The sequence below is a fragment of the Rhincodon typus genome, chromosome 13, assembly GCF_021869965.1.
Source record: "Rhincodon typus isolate 14 chromosome 13, sRhiTyp1.1, whole genome shotgun sequence".
NCBI lineage: Eukaryota > Metazoa > Chordata > Chondrichthyes > Orectolobiformes > Rhincodontidae > Rhincodon > Rhincodon typus.
Genome location: NC_063344.1, coordinates 21,994,087 through 22,019,755, shown reverse-complemented (window position 1 = coordinate 22,019,755; position 25,669 = coordinate 21,994,087).

Genomic DNA, 25,669 nt, shown 5'->3' with positions numbered 1-25,669 from the left:
GGGCCATCAGTTTGACTGGGGGAAAAAAAGTGACCATACAGGGACAAGTGAACACCAAACATGCAAGGGAATTTCTGGAAGCCTGGTTCTCAACACAGGACTCCATTAACAAACACATAGAAATAGACAGCCCGCTGCTAAAACACCAGAACTGGAAGCGACAAGACCATCATACCAGAGGATCATATAAATCTGGAAGGAAGCAGAACACCAACGCTTTGATCAGAGGTCGCATTGATGATGTTGCATAGAATGGTAATGAAGCGTCTGCACACCACAGAACAACCGACTCGGCGAGCTAACCAACAACTGCATCTACAACCCAAGCTACAAATTTTCGCTAAAACCTCAATGACCCTGAAGATTTATGCTGCAAAACCTGCCATGACCTGAGCCGAACTGTTTCAGTACAGTTACTACCGTGGAATTATTGGGCAAGAACTTTCAAAAGTTGATTGAGGGCAGATATTCACGGATAAAGGGACAGCTGGAAAGTGGGAAGCCTTCAAAAATGAGATAATGAGAGTACGCAGAAATTATGCTCCTGTTAGGGTGAAAGGCAGGTGTAGGGAATGCTGGATGATGGGAGAAATTGAGGTTTTGGTCAAGAACAAGAAGGAAGCAAATGTCAGATATAGACGGCAGGGATCACGTGAATCCGTAGTAGAGTATAAAGCAGTAGAACTATACTTAAGAGGGAAATCAGGAGGGCAAAAAGAGGACATGAGATAGCTTTGGCAAATAGGGTTAAGGAGAATCTATGGAGATTAAGGAGATTCTGCAAATACATTAAGGACAAACGAGTAACTAGGGAGAAAATAGGACCCCTTAAAGATCAGCAAGGCTGCCTAGGTGTGGAAAAGCAGGAGATGGGGGAGATACTAGATGAGTAGTTTGCATCAAAACAAAAATTGAAAGAACTGCGGATGCTGTAAGTCAGGAAGAAAAACAGAATTTGCTGGAAAAGGTCAACAGGTCTGGCAGCATCTGTGAAGAAAAAAATCAGCGTTAACATTTCGGGTCCAGTGATCCTTCCTCAGTTCTGATTTTTTCTTCACAGATGCTGCCAGACCTGCTGAGCTTTTCCAGCAAATTCTGTTTTTCTTCATGAGTATTTTGCATCAGTGATTACTGTGGAGAAGGATATGGAAGCTAGAGAACTTGGGGAAATAAATAGCAACATCTTGAAAAATATCCATATTACAGAGTTGGTGGTGCTGGATGTCTTAAAACACATAAAGGTGGATAAATCCCTGGAACCTGATCAGGTGTACCCTAGAACCTTTGTGGAAAGCTAGGCAAGTGATTGCTAGACCCCTTGCTGAGATATTTGTATCATCGATAGCCGCAAGTGAGGTGCCAGAAGACTGAAGATTGGCCAACGTAGGGCCACTATTTAAGAAAGGTGGTAAGGTAAAGCCAGGTAACTATAGACCAGTGAACCTGACATCAGTGGCGGGCACGTTGTTGGAGGGGATTCTGAGGGACAGGATCTACATGTCTTTGGAAAGGCATGGACTGATTAGGGATAGTCAAATGGCTTTGTGCGTGGGAAATGGTTTCTCACTAACTTAATTGAGTGTTTTGAAGAAGCAATGAAGAGAACTGTTGAAGGCTGAGCAGTAGATGTGATCTATATGGACGTAAGTAAGGCGTTCGACAAGGTTCTGCATGGTAGACTGGTTAGCGAGGTTAGAGCACATGGAATATAGGGAGAACTAGCCACTTGGATACAGAACTGGCTGGAAGGTAGAAGACAGAGGGTGATGGTGGAGGGTTGCTTTTCAAACTGGAGGCCTGTGACCAGTGGTGTGCAACAAGAATCAGTGCTGGGCCTACTGTTTTTTGTCATTTATTTAAATGATTTGGATGTGAACATAGGAGGTATGGTTAGTAAGTTTGTAGATGACACCAAAATTGGTGGTGTAGTGGGCAGAGAAGAAGGTTATCTCGGAATACAACAGGACCTTGATCAGATGAGCCAATGAGTCAAGGAGTGGCGGATGGAGTTTAATTCAGACAGATGTGAGGTGCTGCATTGTGGAAAGGCAGATCAGAACAGAACTTATACACTTAATGGGAAGGTCCTGGGGAGTATTGCTGAACAAAGAAACCTTGGAATGCAGGTTCACAGTTCCTTGAAAGTGGAGTCGCAAGTAGACAGGATAATGAAGGCAGTGTTTCTTGCCTTTATAGGTCAGTGCATTGAGTATAGCTGTTGGGTGGTTATGCTGCGGTTGTACGGGACATTAGTTAAGCCACTTTTGGAGTAGCGCATTCAGTTCTGGTTTCCCTGCTATAGGAAGGATGTTATGAAACTTAAGAGTTTAGAAAAGATTTACAAGGATATTGCGGGGATTTGATGGTCTGAGCCATGGAGAGAAGCTGAATAGGCTGGAGCTATATTCCCTGGAGCATTGGAGGCTGACGGGTGACCTTATAGAAGTTTATAAAATCATGAGGGGCATGGATAGGGTGAATAGCCAAGGTCTTTTCCCCAGGATAGGGGAGTCTAAAAACTAGAGGGCATAGGTTTAAGGTGAGAGGGCAAAGATTTAAAAGGCACCTAAGAGACAACTTTTTCATACACAGGGTGGTGCGTGTATGGAATGAGCTGCCAGAGCAAGTGGTGGAGGCTGGTACAATTGCAACATTTAAAAGGCATCTGGATGGGTACATCTATAGGAAGAGTTTAGAGAGATATGAGCCAAATGCTGGCAAATGGGACTAGATCAATTTAGGATGTCTGGTCGGTACGGACGATTTGGTCAAAAGGGTCTGTTTCCATTCTGTACAGCTCTATGACTTTATGATTGTATGACCTGGCAATATGGAAATCTGCCCATGTATGTCCTGTACACAAAAAAAAGCGGGACAAATCCAAACCAGCTAATTATTGCCACATCAGCATCCTCTCAATCATAAATAAACTGATGGTCATTAACTGTGCTGTAAACAGCATTTACTCCACAAAAGCATGCTCACTGATGCTCAGCTTAGAGCCACTCAGCTCCTGACCTCATTACAGACTTCATTCCAACATGGACAAAGGAATTGAACTCCAGAGGTAAGATGAGAGTAACTACCTTTGACGTCAAGAAAGCATTCAACAGAGTTGCAAAACTGGTATCTGGGAAGGATGTGGGAATGTGGGTTGGAGTATAATACCATATCCAGTTTCAATAATTCCATGGTGAAAACAGGAAATTCTGCTGCGTCACTCCTGCTACATTTTTTGGTGTTTGTTTCTTGCACCTCCTGATTTTCCCTACAATATGGATGGAGTTCATCACCAAGGTCAGATAGTAAATCTTGCAATCTGCTCAGACTAGAACTAAAGACAATGACAATGAAGACTCATTGCCAATGGAGCTGGTGGAAGCCAAAACAATCAATGATTTCAAAAGGAAATTGATGGGCACATGAAAGAAAGTAACCCCTGCAGAGCAATTGGAATCAAGTGTGAGCATGTGATTCACTGGATTCCTCCATGGTGAGCTAATGTAGGCTCAATGGACTGAATGCCTCATTCTGTGGATAGCTAATTCTGTGATGTCTTGATCTGAGCTTCCTCTATGCTTGTGATGGTCACTTATATGGAAGCTCAGGTGCAAAAAACCATCATATTTTCTCCAGTACTAAAAATATCAACAAATGTGTGGGTATGGAACAGGGTGTCATGTGTTTTCATTTGATCATTGCGAATAATACCCCACTAGATGTGATTGGCATATCTTCTACCTTGCACCCACAGTGACGGACAAGCTGTTCTTTGATCCAGTAGTCAGAACTGGGCAAATTAGCTCAGTGTAAATAAAGTCATGGAATTAAATGCATTGTTTAAAGTCTGTTAAACTTGAAAGGGTGGAGAAAAGATTTACAAGGACATTGCCAGATTTGAGCTATAGGGAGAGGCTGAATAGGCTGGGGCTATTTTCTCTGGAGCATTGGAGGTTGGGGGGTGACCTTGTAGAGGTTTATAAAATTATATCATTGTCGAATAGAATCCCTGCAGTGTGGAAATAGGCCATTTGACCCTTCGAAGCGAATCCCGCCCATCCTCCCATCTTTTCCCTGTAACCCTGCATTTCTCATGGCTAACACACCTAACCTACACCTCCTTGAACACTGTCGGCAATTTAGCATGGCCAATCCAGCTAGCCCCTGCACACCAAGCCATAGTGCTGCCCCCATGAGGGACGTGAGTATGGTGAATTGCCAAAGCCTTTTTCATCCAGTGTGGGGGGAGTCCAAAACTAGAGGGCATAGGTTTAAGGTGAGAGGGGAAAAATTTTAAAAGAGACCTGAGGGGCAATACTTTCACAATGAGGATGGTGCGTGTATGGAATGAGATGCCAGAGGAGGTGGTGGAGGCTGGTACAATTACAACATTTAAAAGGCATCTGGATGGGTACATGAATAGGAAGGGTTTAGAGCTGGCAAATGGGATTAGATTAATGCAGGATATCTGGTCGGCATGAACATTTTGGACCAAAGGGTCTGTTTCCATGTTGTACAACTCTGACTCTATGGTATTCAGAAAATGGATTTCAGCTCATGGTGCACTAGCACCGGTATTTTCATTGTATTACCTTGATAGATTTTAAATTATTAAAATTTCAGTTCATCTGCTGGAGCTGTCAGTCACTAATGCTAGCTGATGATGCCATTTGTTTTCCAGAGAGATTAATGAAGGTGAAACTGTGAATTAGAGATGTACAGGGAAGTTACGAGCCACTCATATTATACAAAGTATAATTAACGCATGACTTAGTAAATGGAGAAGTTGCAGTAGGAACGATGAAACAAACTCCGATAGAGTGTTGACTTCATTTTGGCAAATAATGTGGCAGGCTCAGTCTCTTTTACCTCCACTGGTTGTCCTGCTCCCCTTGCTGGTAGGACAACCAGTGAAGGTAAAAAGAGACTGAAATATTAGCAAAAGAACATCATAGTTTATTTCCAGATTGTGTGGTAACGAGCTAGGCAAGAGAACAGGGGAAATGAGGATTGTACGGGTCAGTTTAGAAAGAAAAGATGAGAGCAGGCTTGATGACTGTTCAATATCAGGAAGTTGTATTGTGTCTGTAAAGGATATTAGTGAAATTATTGTGCAATTTTCATCTCCTCATTTGAAAAAGGAGTAATTGCTTGAGAAGCAGTTCATAGAAGGTTCACTGCTATGATGAAGAGCATATTTTGTGGGGAAAGATTGAACAGTTGGGCTTAGCATCATTGCAGTTTATGAAGAATGAGAGGTAATCTTATTGAAATATACAATCCTAAGGGAACTTGATAGGATGGATACCAAGAGGATGTTTCCTCTCTCCTCTAGACCTAGGAGAATAAAGCAAAGAATTTTGGATGCTGGAGACCTGAAATGAAAACAGAAATCGCTGGAGAACTCGGCAAGTCTGGCAGTATCTGTAGGAAGAAAGCAGAGTTAACATTTTGAGTTTGGTGACTTTCCATCAGAGCTGCTAGTAGCCAGGAAAAAGTGGTATTTATACAGAAGCCAAAGTAGGGGAGAGGGTGTGGTGAAGAGGAGGGGTAAGCAGATAGGTGGAGATGGAGCTCCAGAGGGATAGAAAGAGAGAGAGAGAAATGAAAGGGGAAGATAAACAAGGAGATTATGGATAACAGGGCAGGATAGATGAAAAGCTGAACAAGAGCTAAGAGTGAGAAAATGGGTGAGTTGTACTGAATGTAAACAATAGAATCTGATAGTGGACCTAGACCTTGACAATGGGTGACTATGCTAAAAGCAACCCATGTTGTAACAGGACCAGGTGTGGGGAAATGGAAAGATGGAATCAGGCTGTAAAGGTATTGAACTTGATGTTGAGTCCTAGAGACTGCAGGGTCCCCAAGCAGAAAATGAGGTGCTCTTTTGTGAGCTTGCGCTGAGACCTAGGAGACATAGTTTAATAATAAGGTGTGCTGTTTAAGACAGAGGTAAGGAGATTTTTTTGTTTCTTTCAATAGGTCATTAGTATTTAGTATTATCTTCTCCAGAAAGTAGTGAAGGCTGGGTCATTGAATTTATTCAAGGCTGAGTTAGACAGATTTTTGGGAGCAAGGGATTCAAAGGTTATGGAGGCAGGCAGGAAAATGGAGTTGAGACCACACTCAGATCAGCAATGATTTTATTGACTAATGGAACAACCTTAAAAGGCTGAATGGCCTACTCCTGCTCCCAAATCCTACCTTCAAATGTAAATAAAGTATGGACAGACTGTGGGTCTGTTTCTGTGCCAAGTATCCTATTTAAAATGTTTGCACAGACCTTTACTGCATACTGTACTTGTACTTCCTTTTAGCTCTCTTAACTTCATGTTTGAATGTTTACTCAATAACTTGCTTCAGACCAGTTAGATGGTAATTAATTGGTACCATTAATGGTACAATTAGCTGCTCTGAATGTTTCTGCCTTGCAGCAATTGGATTATTGTGCAACTAAAGTTAAATCATAGAATCATAAACAACAGTACCCATTGAGACCTTTCGGCACACCTGTGCCAGCAAAAAGGAGGTGCACACTCTAATCCCACTTTCAGTTCTTGGTGCATTGCACTATCCACAACAGCACATTGAGAATCAATGTATTTTTAAATATAATATAGGTTTGTGACTCCAACTGTACCTCATGCAGTGAATTCCAAACCCCAACACAGTCAGGATGAAGAGATTATTTGTCAATGCCCTCAAAAACTGCTGTCAATTACCTTAAATCTATGTCTCACCTGTGGGTGATTGACCCTCACTTAAGGGAACTGGGACAATCTATTAATCCAAGACCTTTCACAATATTGTACATCTTAATTAAATATTACCTCAGCCTCCTGTGATTGGAAATAATGATGAAATGTTTCAGAAGTTAAAGGTGTTACTGAAGGGGATACAGTCAGGTTTAGTTGATTACATTGATTTTCAAGAGGCATTTCATAAAGTGCTACTTTGAAGACTTCTTGATTCAGCAAACACTGGGACGCTAAACATCTGATCTGGGTCAGAATGCCAGTTTCCAACCCAATTCAGACAGGATGTCACACAGTTGTAATGTTTCAGGCCTGTCTTCCGATGAGGGGTAGTCAGCAAATTGTGGGGAGAGCGTGGTAATGAGGGGAGTAGTTGTTCTGGGTTGGGGAGGTGATGTATCGAGTAGCCAAATTGATTTGCCAGGTAGTTAGGTGGTAGGGATCTATAGTCATTGAACTGGAGATTAGTTGGGTTGGAGAGGAGTCAGAAGGTCAGGCAGGAGTTGGATTGGTGGTCCAAGAAATCAGATGTACAGCTACCCAGCAGTTAGAAATCATTTTTTGTCTGACTGAATTTCTCAAGATAATGAGTGATCAGAAGCCTCCATAGTCTGCACCCTAACTCCAAGTTGGAGCTTTTTAATTCCAGGTTTCAGATGTTGGTTAATGTCCCTCAAGAGTTTCAACCTCTTAGTTGATTCATAGAATCCCTACAGTGTGGAAGCAGGCCATTCGGCCCATTGAGTCACACTGACCCTCCAAAGAGCATCTCACCCAGACCACGCCACCCCCCCCCCAATCCCGGTAATCCTGCATTTCCCATGGCTAATCCATCTAGCCCACACGTTGCTGGACATTATGGGCAATTTAGCATGGCCAATCCACCTAACCTGCGCATCTTTGTACTGCAGGAGGAAACCAGAACACCCAGAAGAAACCCACACAGACACGGGGAGAATGTATAAACTCCACACAGACAGTCACCCAAAACTGGAATCAAATCAAGGTCCCTGGCACTATGAGGCAGACATGCTAACCACTGAGCCACCATGCTGCTCTCATAATTCCCACATAGTCAGTGTGCCAGGTCCTCGAAGTATCTCTACCTGCATCAGAGGTCAATCTGATCTCAGTCTATATGGAGACTGGGAAATCTGGGCCATGCTATCAATCCGGACAAACCTGACAGCCCTGGGAGCAAATTAGTTCAAAGTCAGAAAATCAGAAAATGAGTGATGCATACTTTCAAATGGAATTAGGTAAGTATGGTGACACCCCTCTCCCACATCCCCATATGCAGATAAGTGATGTAAATGTTATGCCCCCATATCCAAATGATGTAAATGTGGTGCCCCTCCATGGGTAAATGGCATAAATATGGTACACCCGTGCCTAAATAATTTAAATGTGATGTAAATGTGGTACCCCCATTCCTAAATGATCTAAATATGATGCCACCATGCCTAAATTATGTAAATGTGATACCCCAATGCTTAAACAATGTAAATTTGGTGCCCCCGTGTCTAAATGGTAAACAAGATGCCTTCCCATAACTAAATCATGTAAATGTGATGCTCTGCATGGTCACTATGTTCAATCCTCCAAATTTCAACTTTGGAACTTTGGAAGTAACAAGGGAAGAAGATAATTCCAATCTGCAAGCTTCCCCCTGGAACCCTCATCATATTCCTCTTCAGATCACTATCTTATTGCTTTTTGAAAGTGAAGATTGAACCCGATTCCACCACGTTCTGAGGACGTGCATTCCAGATCCCAACCGTTTGGATTTTCTGCAGATTGTCTCTACATCATTTGCCAATCCATTTAAATCTGGGTTCTCTGGGTCTCAATCCTCCCACCAGTGGGACAGATTCTACCTATCCACTCTGTCCAGACCCCTAATGATTTTGAACACATTGATGAAACCTCCTTGCAATCTTCATTTTGCAAATGAGAAGAAAACCAACATTTCCAGTCTATACAACTGAATTCTCTCATCTCCAGAACAATTATCAAGAATCTATTCAGCTGCCACTCTGATAGCTTCACAGCCATCCTAAAGGGATTGCCCAGAAGTGGACACTGGGGGAGATAGCTATGTTATTGGATGAGTAATCCAGAGACCAAGGTTAACGCTTGCTGTTATTGTTGGCAAATACTCAATAACAATGGATGATTGCCCACCTAGGAAATTCCAGTATCCCTGGTAATGGGTTCTGTAGGTCCTTGTGTGACAGATGGGCCTATCCTAGAGCCACATGTCCAACCACATATTTGGCAGGTGTTTCTGGGAGATGGAATTGGTCATTGTCCTTGAGATCATTAACATGCCTTTCTCTGGTTCCTTTTCCATACTTCCTCCTGCTGACAGGTGTTCTCAAAGAATTGTGTCCCTTCATACAGGAAGTTCCTCCAAGTCAGTTTCTTCTGAATGAGGGTCTCCCACATATTGACATCTATGTTGCATTTCTTGAGGGAAGCCTTCAGAGAATTTTTGAGATGTTTCCTCTGCCCTCCTCTTGCTTGAGTGTCATCCTTGAGCAAAGATGATTTGCTTTGGTATTCAGAATTCAGGCATCCTAAGCACGTGGCTGACCCAGAGGAGTTGGTTTCAGATGATCCTGGCCTCAATGCTGATGCTGTTAGTTACTTCAAGGACGCTGATGTTAGTATTCCTGTCCTTCCTGGTGATGCAGAGAATCCATCTCAAACAATGTTGATGGTACTTCTCAAGTGCCTTGAGGTAGCATTTACATGTAATCCAAGTGTTGGACACATATAGATGATTCAGAAGGATGATTGCCTTATAAAGAAGGATCTTGGTATCAGCACGGATGTCATGGGTCATCAAGGTGACTCATTCTTAGGAGTTAGAAGGCAGCACTTGCATTTTGGATGTGCTATTGAATCTGTGCATTGATACCAGCTTTGGATGACAGCTGAGGAAATATGCCATGTTTGGGAGGATTTCTCCATTGATCTAACTGGAGGGATAGACTGGAAGATGACCTGGGATGGGTTGGTAAAGGATTGGAGTCGTCTAAAGGTTGAAGCTGAGACCAGGTAAAGTTGAACAGGTATTCTTCCAAGAGAGCAGAAATGACATTGTCATCTACATATTAAAGTCCACAAGTGTGGTCTGTGCCACTTTCTTCTTGGATTTTAACTGATTGAGGTTGAAAAGATTTTTGTCCATTCTGTGAAGCATGTCCCCTGGGAAGTTTCTTCTTGACAAGATGAAGGATGGCGGTGATGAAGATGGAGAAAAGGGTGGAGGCAATGACAGATCCCTGCTTGACCTCAGAAGATTCTGTCATATTACCATCGGTGAGTACCATCACTGACAGCTTGACGTGGAGGATGTTGATGAATTTCGTTGGACAGCTGGCTGTTGATGGCATCTCACATAACACTTGCTGACTGAGTGAGTCAAAAGCCTTGGCCAGGTCGATGAAGACCATGTGGAGGGATTGGTGTTGTTCTTCGTATTTCTTTTAGAGTTGCTGAGCAGTGAAAATCATGAACAAAGATCCACAGTTTGGTTGGAAGCCACACTGGCTTTCAGGAAGGATTTCCTCAGAGACTAGGAGAAGACACCTAGTGAGGGTTTGAGTGATGATCTGTCAGGCAATGGACAGTAGGGAGATTCCCCAGTAGCTCCCACAGTCTACTTTGTTTCCTTTCTTGATGTCAGTTGTGATGGCAATATCTCTGAGATCGGTAGGGATTTCTTCTTTGTCCCAGATTTTCAGGTAACAGTTGATGGAGGTGACAAGTCAGCTCTGCTCCTCCTGGTTTGAAAATCTCCACTGGAATCCTGTACACTCCTGCAGCTTATGGGGGATTTCCTCAAATATGTCCTCGTTGAAAATTGTATTGCAGTTTAGAAGGTCTTTGAAATGATCTCTCTGGAGGCTGAAGTTTTCTCTGTCTCTCAAAATAGCTGCCACCCATACACTGCACCAATTTGAGGCTAAGGGTGTTAGGTCCACATATTGCCATGGTGGCACTGAAGAAACGCTGGGTGCTGGGCTTGTAGCAAGGAGTTGTAACCCCTTAGCTTTCTCAGTCCACCATTGCTTCTGGATTTCCTCTGTACTTCTTTGTAACTCCCCCTTTGCTGTTGGATGAGCTCTCCTCTTTGCCCCACTGATGATGTTGCTTTGCAAGGCATAGAGTGCTTTCCTCTTCTTGTTGATTAGGTCTTGGATGATGTGGCTATTTTCATCAAATCAGCCTTGGTGTTTCTTGATCTTGTAGCCAGTGGTTCCTTCACAGCATGAGATGATGGCTTGCTTCAGCTCTTTCCAATTTCCTCCACTCCATTAAAATGAACTCTTTGGAGATTTTGGTGAAGACATTGTTGGAGGTTCACCAGTCTGCTTGACTCTTAAAGCTGCTCAAATGTTGAATTTTATTCTGAACTGTTCCTTCATCTTCAGCTGCTTCCTGTGGCATTTGATGGAAATTGAGGATCAGATGAGCCAGTGGTCTTTCCAGCAGTCATCTGCACTGGTCATTGCTTTGTTAGTGAGTGACATCTGTTAGTTCTGAAGATTGAACCATGATGTGGTTGATCATGTGCCAGTGCTTTGATCATAGACATCTCCAAGAAGTCTTGAACTTGTCATTTTGGTGGAACAGGGTGTTGAACACCAGCTGGTGTTCCACACATTTGGTGAGCAGGAGAATTCCACTAGTGTTGCAATTCCAGACTCTTCCCTTTTTGATAGTTCCTTTCCAGAGTTGTGTCATTTCCAACCCTGGTGTAAATGTTGGTGAGTATGGTAGAAGCCTTCTTTAGACTCATCTGTGGCAATAAGCAATGAAACCTAGGACTCATGACCATTGCCTGCTGGGGTCTTGGCAAGTTGTAGCTGGAAAGTCATTATGCTAACAGGGAGCGCCAAGAGTTGATTGATGATTTCATTCACGATAGTGAATTTAATTTTATGTGCCCTATGTTGATCCTCTCCAGAAGGTGTAACCGTCACCTTCTTCCCTCAGTTGCCCTTCACCTGCTCTTTGAGTTTCCTCCAGAGCAGCGATATCAATGTTGAAGTGCCTGAGCTCATGGGTAATAGGCCAGTTCTTTGCTCATGGCAATTGTTTTGTTCATTGTCTATGAGGGTTCATATTTTCCAGGTTCTGAGATTGAATTTGACTTTGATTTTCATAATTAATAAGTCTGAAGTTGAGAACAAAACTAACCTAATGGTAACCATGAAACCATTGTCAATGGTCATAAAAACCCATCTGCTTCAGTTATGTCTTTGCAGGAAGGAAATCTATCATCCTTACCTGGTCTGGCCAACATATGTCACCAGACCCACATTAAGGTGGTTCGATCTCAATTCTTCTCTGAATTGTTTGAGGGCACTTTTGGATAGGCAACAAATACTGACCTTGCCAGTGATGTCCAAATCAAAAGAAAGAATAAACAAAAACTCCATTTGAGGTAGGACCAACGTTTTATACAGATTTAACATAGCTGCCTTGCTTGCATGCTTTCTGACACTATTTACCAATACCCAATTACCCTTTGCTATATTAACGATGCTCTCGACCTGTCCTAACGCTTTCAATGATTGGCGCACATATATACTCTGATCCCTCTGCTCCTACATCCCCTCTAGAATTATAATTTTCAACCAATCACTTCACACTTCTTTGCATGAAATTTCACCTGCCACTTGTTTGTCCAATAGCCTGCCTGCATCCCTTTGAATACTATAAGTACACTCCGTATAGTTCACAATACTTTGAAGTTTTGTTTCATCTGCAAATATTGAATTTTTGCCTTGCATACTAGGGAAAGAAATCTGCTGTCCTTACCTGGTCTGGCCGATGTGTGACTCCAGGACTAGATCAATGTTGATGACCTTTAACTGCCCAGCAAGCCGTTCAGCCCTAAAGCAATAAATGCTGGCTTTGCCAGTGATGTCCATCTCCCATGAAAGAATTAAAGAAAATAAATCAGATAGACAGGGTGGTTAAAAGGGCGCTTGGCACGCTTGCCTTCATCACTCAGTCCTTTGAGTTTAGCAGATGTGAAGTCATGTTGAGGTTGTACATGTTGAGGACATTGGTGAGGCCTCTTCTGGAATATTGTGGCCAGTTCTAGTTGTCCAGTTTTAGGAAGGATATTAAGCTGGAGAGAGTTCAGAAGAGATTTACCAGGGAGTTGCTGGATATGAAAGGTTTGAGTTATAAAGAAAGTCTGGATAGGCTGGGACTTTTTTTACTGGAGTGTACAAGGTTGAGAGGCAACCTTATAGACGTTTATAAAATAGTGAGGGGTTATATATAGAGATAATGGTAGTTGTCTTTCCCTGGGATGGGGGATTTCAAGACTTTGGCAGGGGGCAAATTATTAAGGTGAGAGGAAAGAGATTTTAGAAAGCCACACAGGGTAAATTTCCTTTTTTTACACCGAGGGTGGTTCAAGTATGGGATGAACTTCTTGAGGAAGTAGTGGACGTGGATACCGTTACAATGTTTAAAAGACATTTGGATAAGTACATGAATAGGAAAGGTTTGGAGGGATATAGGCCAGGAGCAAGCAGCTGGGACTAGTTCAGTTTGAGTTATGTTCGGCATGGACTGGTTGGACCGAAGGGTCTGTTTCCATGCTGTATGACTCTATGACTCGCCAACCATTCAGTATCTTTTCTTTCCCTGTACTATAAATCAATGTGATCATTTCAAATTGGCATTCTTGCATTTGTCCTGATGAGAGTCAGACAGTGAATCTCAACAATGGGTTTCTCTTTTCAGCAACAATCAAGTTCTATACTACCAAATGACTGTCCATGTGTTTGAAACACAAGAACAGCATCAACTGTAAGTTCAAAGTGTTTCAAGAGATTGACTTACAACCACCCTTTCAAATGCCATTAGTGATGGGTTATATACACTGGCATTAATGCCAAAGCATGTTTTCTGAAGAATAAGTAGTAATTATAGACAGCCTGAAACCAGTAACTGAAAAGGGAGGGAATGGGTTCAATGTGTACATTTCAAGGCCATGAAAATAATCTGCTGTTCCTTCTTTTTGTGCTGAGTGTCCTTGCGAGGATTTCCAGTATTTGCAATTTCTATTCTTGTTTAAAAATCCCATCCTTCAATAAGAGTAAATTAGAAAGTTTGCATCACACCCTCAGTGCTGTGCTTTTCATTTCAATTAATCGTATTGCAAATTATTGACCACACAACAGTCTGTGCAAGACCAGGAGCTGATTGGCAAATCAGCATGTTGCTACATGGGTGCAAAATACCAGGATGTGGGTAAGCATTAAAATGTAGAAATGGCAAACAGACACTTCCGCCTAATTCATGTAATTTCCCTTTACAACAAAATTGTTCTAATAGGCAACTATTTACTAAAAGCACAAGTTAAACCAAGAAGCTTTAGAATTACAGGGAATGTGAACAGTCAAGTTGCTGGTTCATGTTGGAATGCAATGGAGTGCATAGGTTGTTATAGACTTGTCAGTGCAGTCACACCATTTATTGCTTTGCTTGTACTCATTCCCACACTGAACCTTTCACCCTATGTCTCAATTGGGACCAATCCTATGTCTGAGTTAGATGAAGCCAGTCCACAAATATTTCAATACCAGAATTCAAGCTGACATTACTGAGGGAGTACTACACTGACATAGTGTCAGTTCTAAGGGAGCACTGCACTGTCAGAGGATCAGTTCTGAGAGAATGCTGCACCATTAGAGGATCAGTTCTAAGGGAGTGCTGCACTGTCAGAGGGTCAGTTCTGAGGGAGCACAGCATTGACAAAGTGTCAGTACTGAGGAAGTGCTGCACTGAATTGAAGTACGTTTTAGATACAGTCACTGTTCCAATGTAGGAAGTATAATAGGAGGAGAGATAACAGCCAATTTACCTACAGCAAGATCTCTGAAACAGCAATGTGATAAGGATAATTTGTTGAAGTGGTATTGCTTGAAGATTAAATATGGCCATAACACTGAAGAATTTACCTCATAGAACATAGAACATATTCATCCAATAGTGCCTGTGGATCTGTAATGTACTCTGACAGGACAAATGGGCCTAGGATCTAATGTCTCATTCAAAGCACAGCACTGCCAATGAGATTATTTGGACCTATCCAGGGGGCCATCGTGAGGGCAATCTATGATCTTTTAAAGTCAAAAGTATTTTTTCAGACAGATGATACTGCAAGTAAACTCTGAGATGTCCTTTATGAGTGGGATGTTTTTGTATCAAATTATAATAGATTACAATTGGAACTAAATGACTGGAATCACTCAAATGACATGACTGACAGTGCGCCAATACAAATGTAAGACTTAGTAATTTCAAGCCTTTATGAACATTGACACTCAACAAATAGCCCAGTGCCTCATAAAATAAATAGTCCTGAAAAGAGAAGTTGTTCTTTATTGCGGGAGCTATGGAGGTTTCCTGCTTGGGTATATAACATGCTGAGAAGCTCTGGATTGGAAAGAGAGGAGATATCACAATAACCGACATGTTCAATATACGATTGGTATCATCAGGGGATGTAGTTTGCACCAAGCAAATCGCACAGCCACTCTTGCAGAAAAAAAGCAGATCATTATTTCCAGTGGAATTCTAACAGGGACCTGATCCCTGGATCCAGATAACCTCAGACAAAACCTTGTGTCCTCCCAGACAACCTCCAGACTGCATCAGATGATGTGAATGGTAAAACATTCCCTAGCCAAACAATGGATTGCATGAGGTACAGCTCTTCAGTACGCCACAGATCACAAACCATCATGCAGAATGCAACCCAAGCCCCGCGTATCAGCAGCATGGAGGATTAACCTGCATTCCATAGTATCATTCATAACTTCAGAACATGCCAATGCACTATCAAGGAAACGGTTTTGAATGACAGGTACTGTTGTAATGTAGGAAATGCAGCAAGAAATATGTACATTGGAACATCTCTCACACTGCCATTTGATAATGATGAGATACTCTGTATTCAGGATAGTGCTGTAGGGACAAATATTGATCAAGACTCAAGACCATCACTCTTATGCGATGTTGTGCCGTGGGAGATTTCAAGTTGACCTGAGAGGGCAAATAGAACCCAGTTTAATGCCTTTTTCTAAAGGTGTAAATTCATTTGTGCAGCTCTCCCTCAGTACTGACCCTCCAACAGTGCAGCTCTCCCTCAGTACTGACACTCAGTTAGTGGATAGTGCACTACTCTCTCATATTGAACCTCAGATGGTGCAGCTCTGCCACAGTACTGACCATCCAACAGTGCAGCACTCCCTCAGTACAGAGCCTTCAATAATGCAGCACTCCCTCAGGACAGACACTGCAACAGTATAGCACTCCATCAACGTTGTACTGAAAAGCTAAACCACTAACAGATATTCTTCCAAATAAACTGTCTTTCAGCAAATTTTGCTTTTTCGAGTGGAAAGAACTAACCAAAGGAAATAAAAATATTTCTTTGACACGAACAGTTTTAAAATTAGATTTCTAACTGAGACAGGACCAGAAAAAAAAAGATCAACCTCAGTAATGTTGCTCTGAGTTCCTGCTGACTATATATAGACCACGGGTTTCAGTGTTTTATCTGCTTAAAGGTCATATGTGAACACAATATACCACAGCCCAAAGCAGGAAAATTGGAGCAGGCTGCTTGTATCTTTTTCAGAAAATGCACTCAGTTTTTTTTACTTAGCAAAGTAAAAACAAATCATCGACTTTGCATCTTTTTGTTGCAACAGTGCACTTGTGTTTTGTGGTCATATTTGAGAGAGTGGCTTGTATTCAGAGGGGTTTTCTGCACTTTTAATTTTTCTGTGTCTTGGAAAGTGTAGGATGTAGTGAAAGTGGAACTTGATGTGACTCACAGGAAGCTCGAGAATGCATCAGTAACTCGCAACACCTGCTAAAACTGCGCAACGAAGCACGATTTGTCTTAGGCGAGCCTGTGCATTACTTATCTTCCTTTGATCTGCTGCTGCAAAGATTGTGCTTGCCAAACATCAGCAAATCTTCTCCCCAAAGGGTAAACCTGATAATACTGACCAGTTAGTTTGAGGCTGGTTGTGGGGAAGCTTGTGGAAACAATGAACTCAGAGAAAATTAACACTCACTTAGACAAGCATGGAGTAATAAGAAATAGCCAGGCATTCTTTCATGGCCTGTGGGTATTGCTAGCTGGGCCAGCGTTTGGTGCCCATCCCTAGTTCCCCTTGAATTGAGTGGCTCTTTGGGTCATTTCATAGGTCAAGCACATTGCTGTGGGTTTGGATTCATAAATGAGCCAGACTGGATACTGATGGCAGATTTCTGTCTCTAGAGAACTAATGAACCAGGTGGATTTTATATGACAACTTATGATAGTTTTGCTGTCACCATTACTGGGACTAGATTTATGTTCCAGATCTATTATTTAAATTCAAATTTCACCAAATGCCCATCATGGGATTTGAAATCATTATCCCCAGAGTATTAATCTGGGTTTTGGGATTACTAATCCAGTGACATGACTACAACATGGTGCTAACATATTGTTCCCTATTTGTTCAATGCAAATTGCGTTGGACCACTTTGCTAAGAGTTTTTTGATGAGACAACAGGCAGGGTGAATAAGGACAGTGCACTCATGTTGTGTATATGAACATGCAAAATGTATCTGATGCAGTATCACCGATTGTTAGCAAAAATTAAGTTTAATAGGTAAAAAGATAATGTCGTCATAGTCTTACCAGATTATAAAGTTGCTCCCTCATTAGAGAGTCTGTACTGAAAGAGTACTGCACTGTTGGATGGTCAGTACTGTGGCAGTGCTGCATCGTCTGAGGTTCACCATGCCTCAGGAGAGGGAAGAGGTTGAGAAGAAAAGTCCATCTTGGTAACCAGCCAGTGCAGGGACTGAATCCGTGCTGTTGGAGTCACTCTGCATCACAAATCAACTGCCTAGCCAACTGAGATAACCCCACTGATTGGACAAAAAGGGCAGGAGCAGCAAACTGATAGCTATCCACCACAATTCTTTTTCACAGACTGGATGTAGAGTTTCTTTTAAGAAAAACCAGACACAGCTTTTTTTTTACTTTTAAAGGCCAGGGGTTTAAAATGCTTTGACTCAGGTTCAGTGATCCCTCTAATTTTCTTTCTGGCTGCATGGGCCTTTGGTATCCATGTGCTGCAATGACTTCTGAAACCAGAGATCAATGCTACAATCGGAGTGCCATTGCCAATTGCAATGCGTGGAACCTTGGAGCAGCTGTACCACACACACAGCCACTCATCTTAAAAGGAACGTTGCTAGTGATAGTTTCATTGAGTTTATCCACTTTTCCACACATTCATGTCTCCTATAACAATTCAAAATGTCACTTGACCTCCTCCAAGTGGCACCTGATCTCTCCCAATCAACAATTAATCGCCTCCTGGATCTCTCCAAAAGAGTATTCTATCCTTCCATAGAAATCTGTTAAATTTATACCTTCTTTTAGAAAGTGTAAAGTCCACAAATTGTGACTTGGCCATCCTACTTATGAAAAATCGATCTGTTGAAGGCAGCTGATATTATGTTTGCCCTTGTATCTGTGAACCTGGCCTCATTGTCATGCCACCCCTCCAGTGGAGATGTTGGTTTGATGGGTTTGGGGGTGGAAGGCCCTTTCAGCCCTGCAAAAAATGCAAGTGTTCAGGCCAGAGGTAACATCTCATTAGCGTGAGAGGACACAAGGTAAAGGTGAAGAAACATAACATCAGTTTCTCTACATAGATACTGCCTGACTTGCTGAAATATTTCTGGCACTTTGTTTAATTTCGCTGCTGGGACCACTACTGCATTGGAAACACATTAATGACTTGGTTTGGGAGGTTTACAGGGCATAACTTTAAAATTTGCTGGAGACACAGAAGTTACAAGTGCAGTGATCAGTAAGGAAGATAAAGACTGCAAGAGGACAAGCACAGGCTGCTGGAAGAAGCTGACATTGGCAGATGAAATTTAACGTACGGTGTGAGTTTGAAAGAATAGGTGTCATACTTCAGGAGGAATATGGGGTTTTGCTGTGGTTTGGCAGATGGAGTTTAATTTAGATAAATGTGTGTTGCTGCATTCTGGTAAGGCAAACCAGGACAGGACTTCTATAGTTAATGGTAGAGCCTTGGAGAGTGTTACCAAACAAAGAGATCTAGGTGTGCAGGTGCATAATTCCTTGAACGTGGAGTTGTAGATAGATAGGGTGGCGAAGAAGGCTTTTGGCACACTTGTCTTCATTGGTCAGAGCATTGAGTATAGGAGTTGGGACATTATGTTGCAGCTGTACAGGACATGATGAGGCCACTTTTAGAATTCTGCATTCAATGCTGCTCTCCCTGATATAGAGAATTGTTAAACTTGAAAGGGCTCAGAAAATATTTGCAAGGATGTTGTGGGGCTTGGAAGGTTTGAGCTACAGGCAGGGGCTGAGTAGGCTGGGGCTATTTTCTCTGGAGCATCAGAGGCTGAGGGGTGACCTTATAGAGGTTTATAAAATAATGAGGGACATGGATATAATGACTAGCTAAGATCTTTCTCCCAGGGTAGGGGAGTCCAAAACTAGAGGGCATATGTTTAAGGTGAGAGAGGAAAAATTCAAAAGGGAACTGAGGGGCAACTTTTTTTGCACAGAGGGTGCTGAGAGCATGGAACGAGCTGCCAGTGGAAGTGGTGGAAAGGGTACAACTACAGCATTTAAAAGGCATTTGGATGGGAACGTGAATAGGGAGGGATTAGAGGGATGTAGGCCAAATGCTGGCAAATGGAATCAGATCAACTTAGAATATCTGGTTGGCATGGACGAGTTGGGCCAAAGGGTCAGTTTCCATGCCAAATAACTGCATGGTTACAACTGAACTGTCTTGTAGGGTGAAGACAGATTAATAATAGGTGCCAAAAGGGAATGCAATAAATACTTGGACAGAAAGCTAGCAGGGCTATACTTAGAGCAGTTGAGTGAGTCTAACTATCCAACACATTTTGTTCCTCCCCTAATAGAAATAGAACTTCCGTCATTTGGTGATATTCAGCCCTTCTTCCGTTTTAGCCTGAGATATTCGCTATGGAGTGTATCACAGCTGTGTTCAATCCTGCTATCATTTAAAATATCCAGATGGTATAAAAAAAAACTCCAGATGTAGTTCACAAGAGGAGTGAGTGATGAGGAAAATGAATTATGGCTTATATTTATCTCTATAATCCATTCACCTATTCAAGCCCCTACCCAGCATAATCCATAAACTAAAGGAGGGCCGTGAAATCTCGAGATAGTACCAGACTTCTTACTATTCTCGTCTTAAGCATGTTTATCATTCCTGTTAGTTATGAGTTTATGCAGCCTGAAATCCATTTCCTTTACATAAAATATTTCATCCCCTCACACTATCCTGTGTCATTTCTCTGATTTAAGACATGTTTTAAGTATGAATAATTAAACATGTTGATTTAAATGCGGAGTCTGTGCATTTGCTAAGCCACAAGCTGTGCTGTTGGAATTGGTCAATTGGTCAATATTAATAATCTGCACTACTGACCTTAGCCCTCTCTGGTTATAAATTACTTCAAGTCTAATCTAGAAAGAGCAAGCTTTAACACCATTGCTATTTTTGATATGTATTAGTGGCATGCACTTGGAATTAAATCAAAGAATATAGAACGATTACAGCAGAGAAAGAGGCCATTCAGTCTGTTATATCTGTGCTGGTTTTCTGTAAGTGCTGCTCAGCTCGTGCCACTCCCTTCCTTTTCTCCGTAGCCGTGCAATATTTTTCACTTGAAATAACAGACTTACACAGATAATGATAGGGCCCTCGGGAATTTGTCGAACAGAAAGGCACAGGTACATAGTTCCTTGAAAGTGGCATCACAGATAAGCAGGGTGGTGAAGGCATTTGGCACACTTACCTTCATTGATCACAGCACTGAATCCAGGCGTTGGGGCGTTATGTTATGGCTGTCGAAAACATTTGAGAGGCCACATTTTGAATACTACATACACTTCTGGTCACCCTGTTACAGGAAAGAAGTTATTAAAATGGAAAGGGTGCAAAAATGATTTACAAGGATGTTACCAAGACTGGAAGGTTTGAATTATAAGGAGAGGATGAATAGTGGGACCTTTTTCCCATGGAGTATTGGAGGCTGAGGGATGACCTTATCGAGGTTTATAAAATCACTGTGTCGATTGTAATAAGGTCAGCCAGGTGAATCTCAAAATATGTGTTCCCTGATTGGGGCTGTTAATCCTGTTCACTCAGAGCTGGCTCTGAAGGAGCTGGATCAGCGTCAAGGACTCTCTATATGCAAATAAAGGGTGTCTTTGTGACGCGATACTGGCCTTTTGTGGTATTATTTCAATCATGAGGGGCATAGACAAGGTCTTTACCCAGGGTAGGGGACTCCAAAACTAGAAGGCACAGGTTTAAGGTAAGAGGGGAAAATTTAAACGGCACCTGAGGGGCAACTTTTTCACACAGAGGGTGGTGCATGTATAGAATGAACTGCCAGAGGAAGTGTAGAGGCAAGTACAACTACATTTTAAAGAAAAATAGACAGGTACATGGATCAGAAAAGTTCAGAAGGATACGGTCCAAATGCAGGTAAATAGGACTAGCTCAGTTTAGGAAACCAAAAGAACTGCGGATACTGGAATTCAGAAACAAAAATAGAACTCTGTTCTGAATTTGGGTCACTGGACCTGAAACATAGAAACATAGAAGATAGTAGCACGAGAAGGCCATTCAGCCCTCCGAGCCTGCTCCACCATTCTTCACAGTCAGGACTGATCATCTAACTCAATAGCCTAATCCTGCTTTCTCCCTATTTGCCCCAAGTGCGATATCTAGTCGCCTCTTGAATACATTCAATGTTTTGGCATTAACTACTTCCTGTGGTAATGAATTTCGCAGGGTCACCACTCTTTGCATAAAGAAATGTCTCCTCATCTTCTTTCTAAATCGTCTACCCCAGATCCTCATACTGTGACCCCTGGTTCTGGAACACCCACCATTGGGAACATCCTCCCTGCATCTACCCTGTCCAATCCTAATAGAATTTTACAAGTCTCTATGAGAACCCCCCTCATTCGTCTGAACTCTAGCGAAAACAATCCCAACCTAGTCAATCTCTCTTCATATGCCAGACCTCCCATCCCTGGAATCAGCCTGGTAAACCTTCGCTGCACTCCCTTGAGATCAAGAGCATCCTTCCTCAGAAAAGGAGACCAAAACTTTCTCTTCACATATCTATAGAAACTCTCAGCGTCAGTCTTTATGTTCCCTGCAAGCTTACTTTTGTATTCTATTTTCCTCTTCTCAATCAATCCCTTGGTCCTTATTTGCTGAATTCTAAACTGTTCCCAATCTTCAGATTTATTATTTTTCTTGGCTAATCTGTATGCCTCTTCCTTGGATTGAATACTATCTCTTATTTCCTTTATAAACCATGGATTGTCCCTCTTACCCATTTTGCTTTAGCAACAGATAGGAATAAACAGTTGTTGCAGTTCCCCCATGCATTCCTTTAATGTTTGCTATTGCCTATCCACTGTCATCCCTTTAAGTAACTCTCCCCAATCTATCAAGCCAACTCATGGCTCATATCCTCGTAGTTTCCTTTATTAAGGTTCAGCATCCTAGTCTCCAAATCAACAATTTCACTCTCCATCATGATAAAAAATTCTATCATATCGTGGTCGCTCTTCCCCAAGAGGTCTTGCACAGCTAGATTGGCAATGATTCCCTTTTCATTACACAGCAGCCAGTCTAAATGGCCTGCTCTCTAGTTGGTTCCTCCATATATTGTTGAAGAAAACTGTCCCGTATACACTCCAGGAATTCCTTCTCCATGGCATTGTGGCTAATTTTATTTGCTCAATCTATATGCAGATTAAAATCACCCATGATCACCAAAATTCCCTTATCACATCCATCTCTAATTTCCTGTTTAATGCCATTCTTGACGTCACCACTGCAGTTTGGGGGTCTAACATTAACTCTGATTTCTTTCAGAGATGCTGCCAGAACTGCTGACTTTTTCCAGCAATTTCTATTTTTGTTTCAGGTTAGGAAACCTTGTTGGCATGGATGGGTTGGGCTGAAGGGCCTGTTTCCGTGCTGTATGACTCTGACTCTTTCATGACTCAATTCCTTGTTGATAGCTTTGACTGATCCTGTGACCACCACACACTTAGAAAGTGCATTCCAGATCTTAACCACTGGCTGTTTAAAAAGGTTTCTCCTCATTGTTTTTAATTTCAATTGCTTTAAGTCAGTGTTCTGTGGCTCTCAATCCTTCCACTAATGGGAACATTTTCTCCCTATCTACTCAGTCCAGATGGCTCAAGATTTTGAACACTTTGATCAAAGCTCCTCTCAACCTTCTCTCTTCTCCAAAAAGAGCAATTCCAACTTCTCTAATCTATTGCAGTTTTGTGAATCCTTTCTGCACCATCTCTAATACCTTCATATCCTTCCTAGAGTGCCAGATCTGAAGTTGAAAATCATTTGAAAGTTTGTAAATAAGGTAAAACTAATGGATTAAACAGTGAGGACCAGTAGAAACCAACTTCAGAGGACAGAGACAGACTGGACCCTAAAAATGATTCATTTTGATTGGAATGGTAAGGAGAGGTGATACAAATTAACAACCTTGGAAAAGGTGCAGAAATAGAGAAAGCTGGAGTGTAGATAAGAAATCTTTGAATGTGGCAGAACAGTTTGAGAAAGTTGTTTATCAAGGCACTGAGTACAAAGATTTAGAAATTTTGTGAAACTTTTATAAATCACTGTTTAGGCCTCAGCCAGAGGATGATTTTCAATTTACTTTGGGAGCGATGTTGAGGTCTTGGAGTCTACAAGTAGATTTTATTAGAATGGTGCCAAGGATTTATATCTGTGAAGATGCAAAACGAGCTGGAATTGTTCCCCTTACAACAGAAAGGGTTAAAGGGAGATTTCATAGTGCTCTTAAAAAATCACAAATGCTATGTTTGAGTTGATTGAGTGGATAAAATGTTTCCAGTGGACAAAGTGATGGAATCTAGGTAACACAGCAAAGTGGAAAAATATCCAACAGTGCTTAGAATTATTGATCCAGAGCAAATTGGTCTAGTCTGTCATTTCACACCTTGTAAGCGGGTTGAATACTAACTTTCAAAAGAAAAGTACTTGAAAAGGGAAAACAAAAATGTACTGGTCTATGGGTCAAGAGCAAGGAAGATGAGAATAACTAAATAGTTTATTTTCCACAGAGCCAACACTAGTATGATAGAGATAGTAGGAACTGCCGAGATAACAAGGTGTAGAGCTGGATGAACACAGCAGGCCAAGCAGCATCAGAGGAACAGGAAGGCTGACGTTTTGGGTCTGGACCCTTCTTCAGAAATGGGGGAGGGGATGGGATTCTGAAATAAATAGGGAGAGAGGGGAAGGCGGATAGAAGATGGATAAAGGAGAAGATAGGTGGAGAGGAGACAGACAGGTCAAAGAGGCTGGGTTGGAGCCAGTAAAGGTGAGTGTAGATGGGGAGTTAGAGAGGGTATAGGTCAATCCAGGGAGGATGGACAGGTCAAGGACGCGGGATGAGGCTAGTAGGTAGGAGATGGGGGTGGGGCTTGAGGTGGGAGGAGTGGATAGGTGGGAGGAAGGACAGGTTAGGGAGGCGGGGACGAGCTGGGCCGGTTTTGGGATGCGGTAGGGGGAGGGGAGATTTTGAAGCTTGTTGTCTCCTAACATCCACAGCACAGTTTGTTGTATATATTGAATTGAACCATGTCAACGGACAGCTCTGTCACAGATACAGATGGTTTCAAATGTTGGTAGAAAGAGCTGACCTCAGTTGTGTGATTCCATTCATGTAGCAAAAGTAGGGTTCACGCAAGGTGAGTGTTTCAGGGACAGGGCTAGAATGTGACGCAGCCAGATTTCCAAGAAGAATCATCAGAAAGGTTCAGAGCTCCTTCATGTTTGAGGGAAGTTAGATCCAAGAATGGAGGCCTGTCAATCGTTCTGAAGTGGTCTGTTGAGGAGGTGGATGAGGAGCTTAGGATGATGACTTTAAAGATGGGTATCACAGAGCGCAACAAAGGGGTAATCCCTAATGCAACAAGAGTGAATCTGTTATGATGAAGGGACTTAGGGGTAAAAGACATTTACCTTCATTGTGTCTTTGCCAACAATGATGTATTTGAGCCGATGAGGAAAGGAGGGTTCAGACTATTTCTTGGGAGAACACAACTGACAGAATGGCCTCCATCTCTATTCTGTACAGACACAGTCAATCAAAACTGACAATGCAAAAAAAGCATAGGAGCATGGGAAACAGGAAGAGGAGTAGGCCATTAGCACCTCTTGTCCATTCATCAACATTATGGCTGATCATTCATTTCAACCCCATTTCCCACACTATCCTTTTATCCTGCGATCTCTTCAATATCTAGAAATTAGAAAAGAGGCTTTTTAATTCTCACAGTAAATGCTGGAAATACCTAACAGCTTAGACAATGTCTGTCAAGAAAAATAAAATTGACATTTGATGAAAGGCCATTGACCTGAAATATTATTTCTGTTTTCTCTATACAGAAGCTGCCAGACTCACTGAATATTTGCACCACATTGAATTTTTAATTCAGATTTCCAGTACATGCAGTATGTTGCCTTCCCATTAGCTTGTCAACAGATGTGATAAATACTCTCCTGGGATATGGGGTTGCCAAGCCACAGGATGTCCAGGATCACAAAGAATTGCTGTCTAGGAGAGCTAGCTGGGACATCCCATAACCATGGAGAGAAACCCCAGAGATAGTCAGCGCCTACAGAGGGGAAGGAGAGAGAAAATCAAAAGCAAAGCATATTGAAGAGATATGAAACCTTTACAGAAT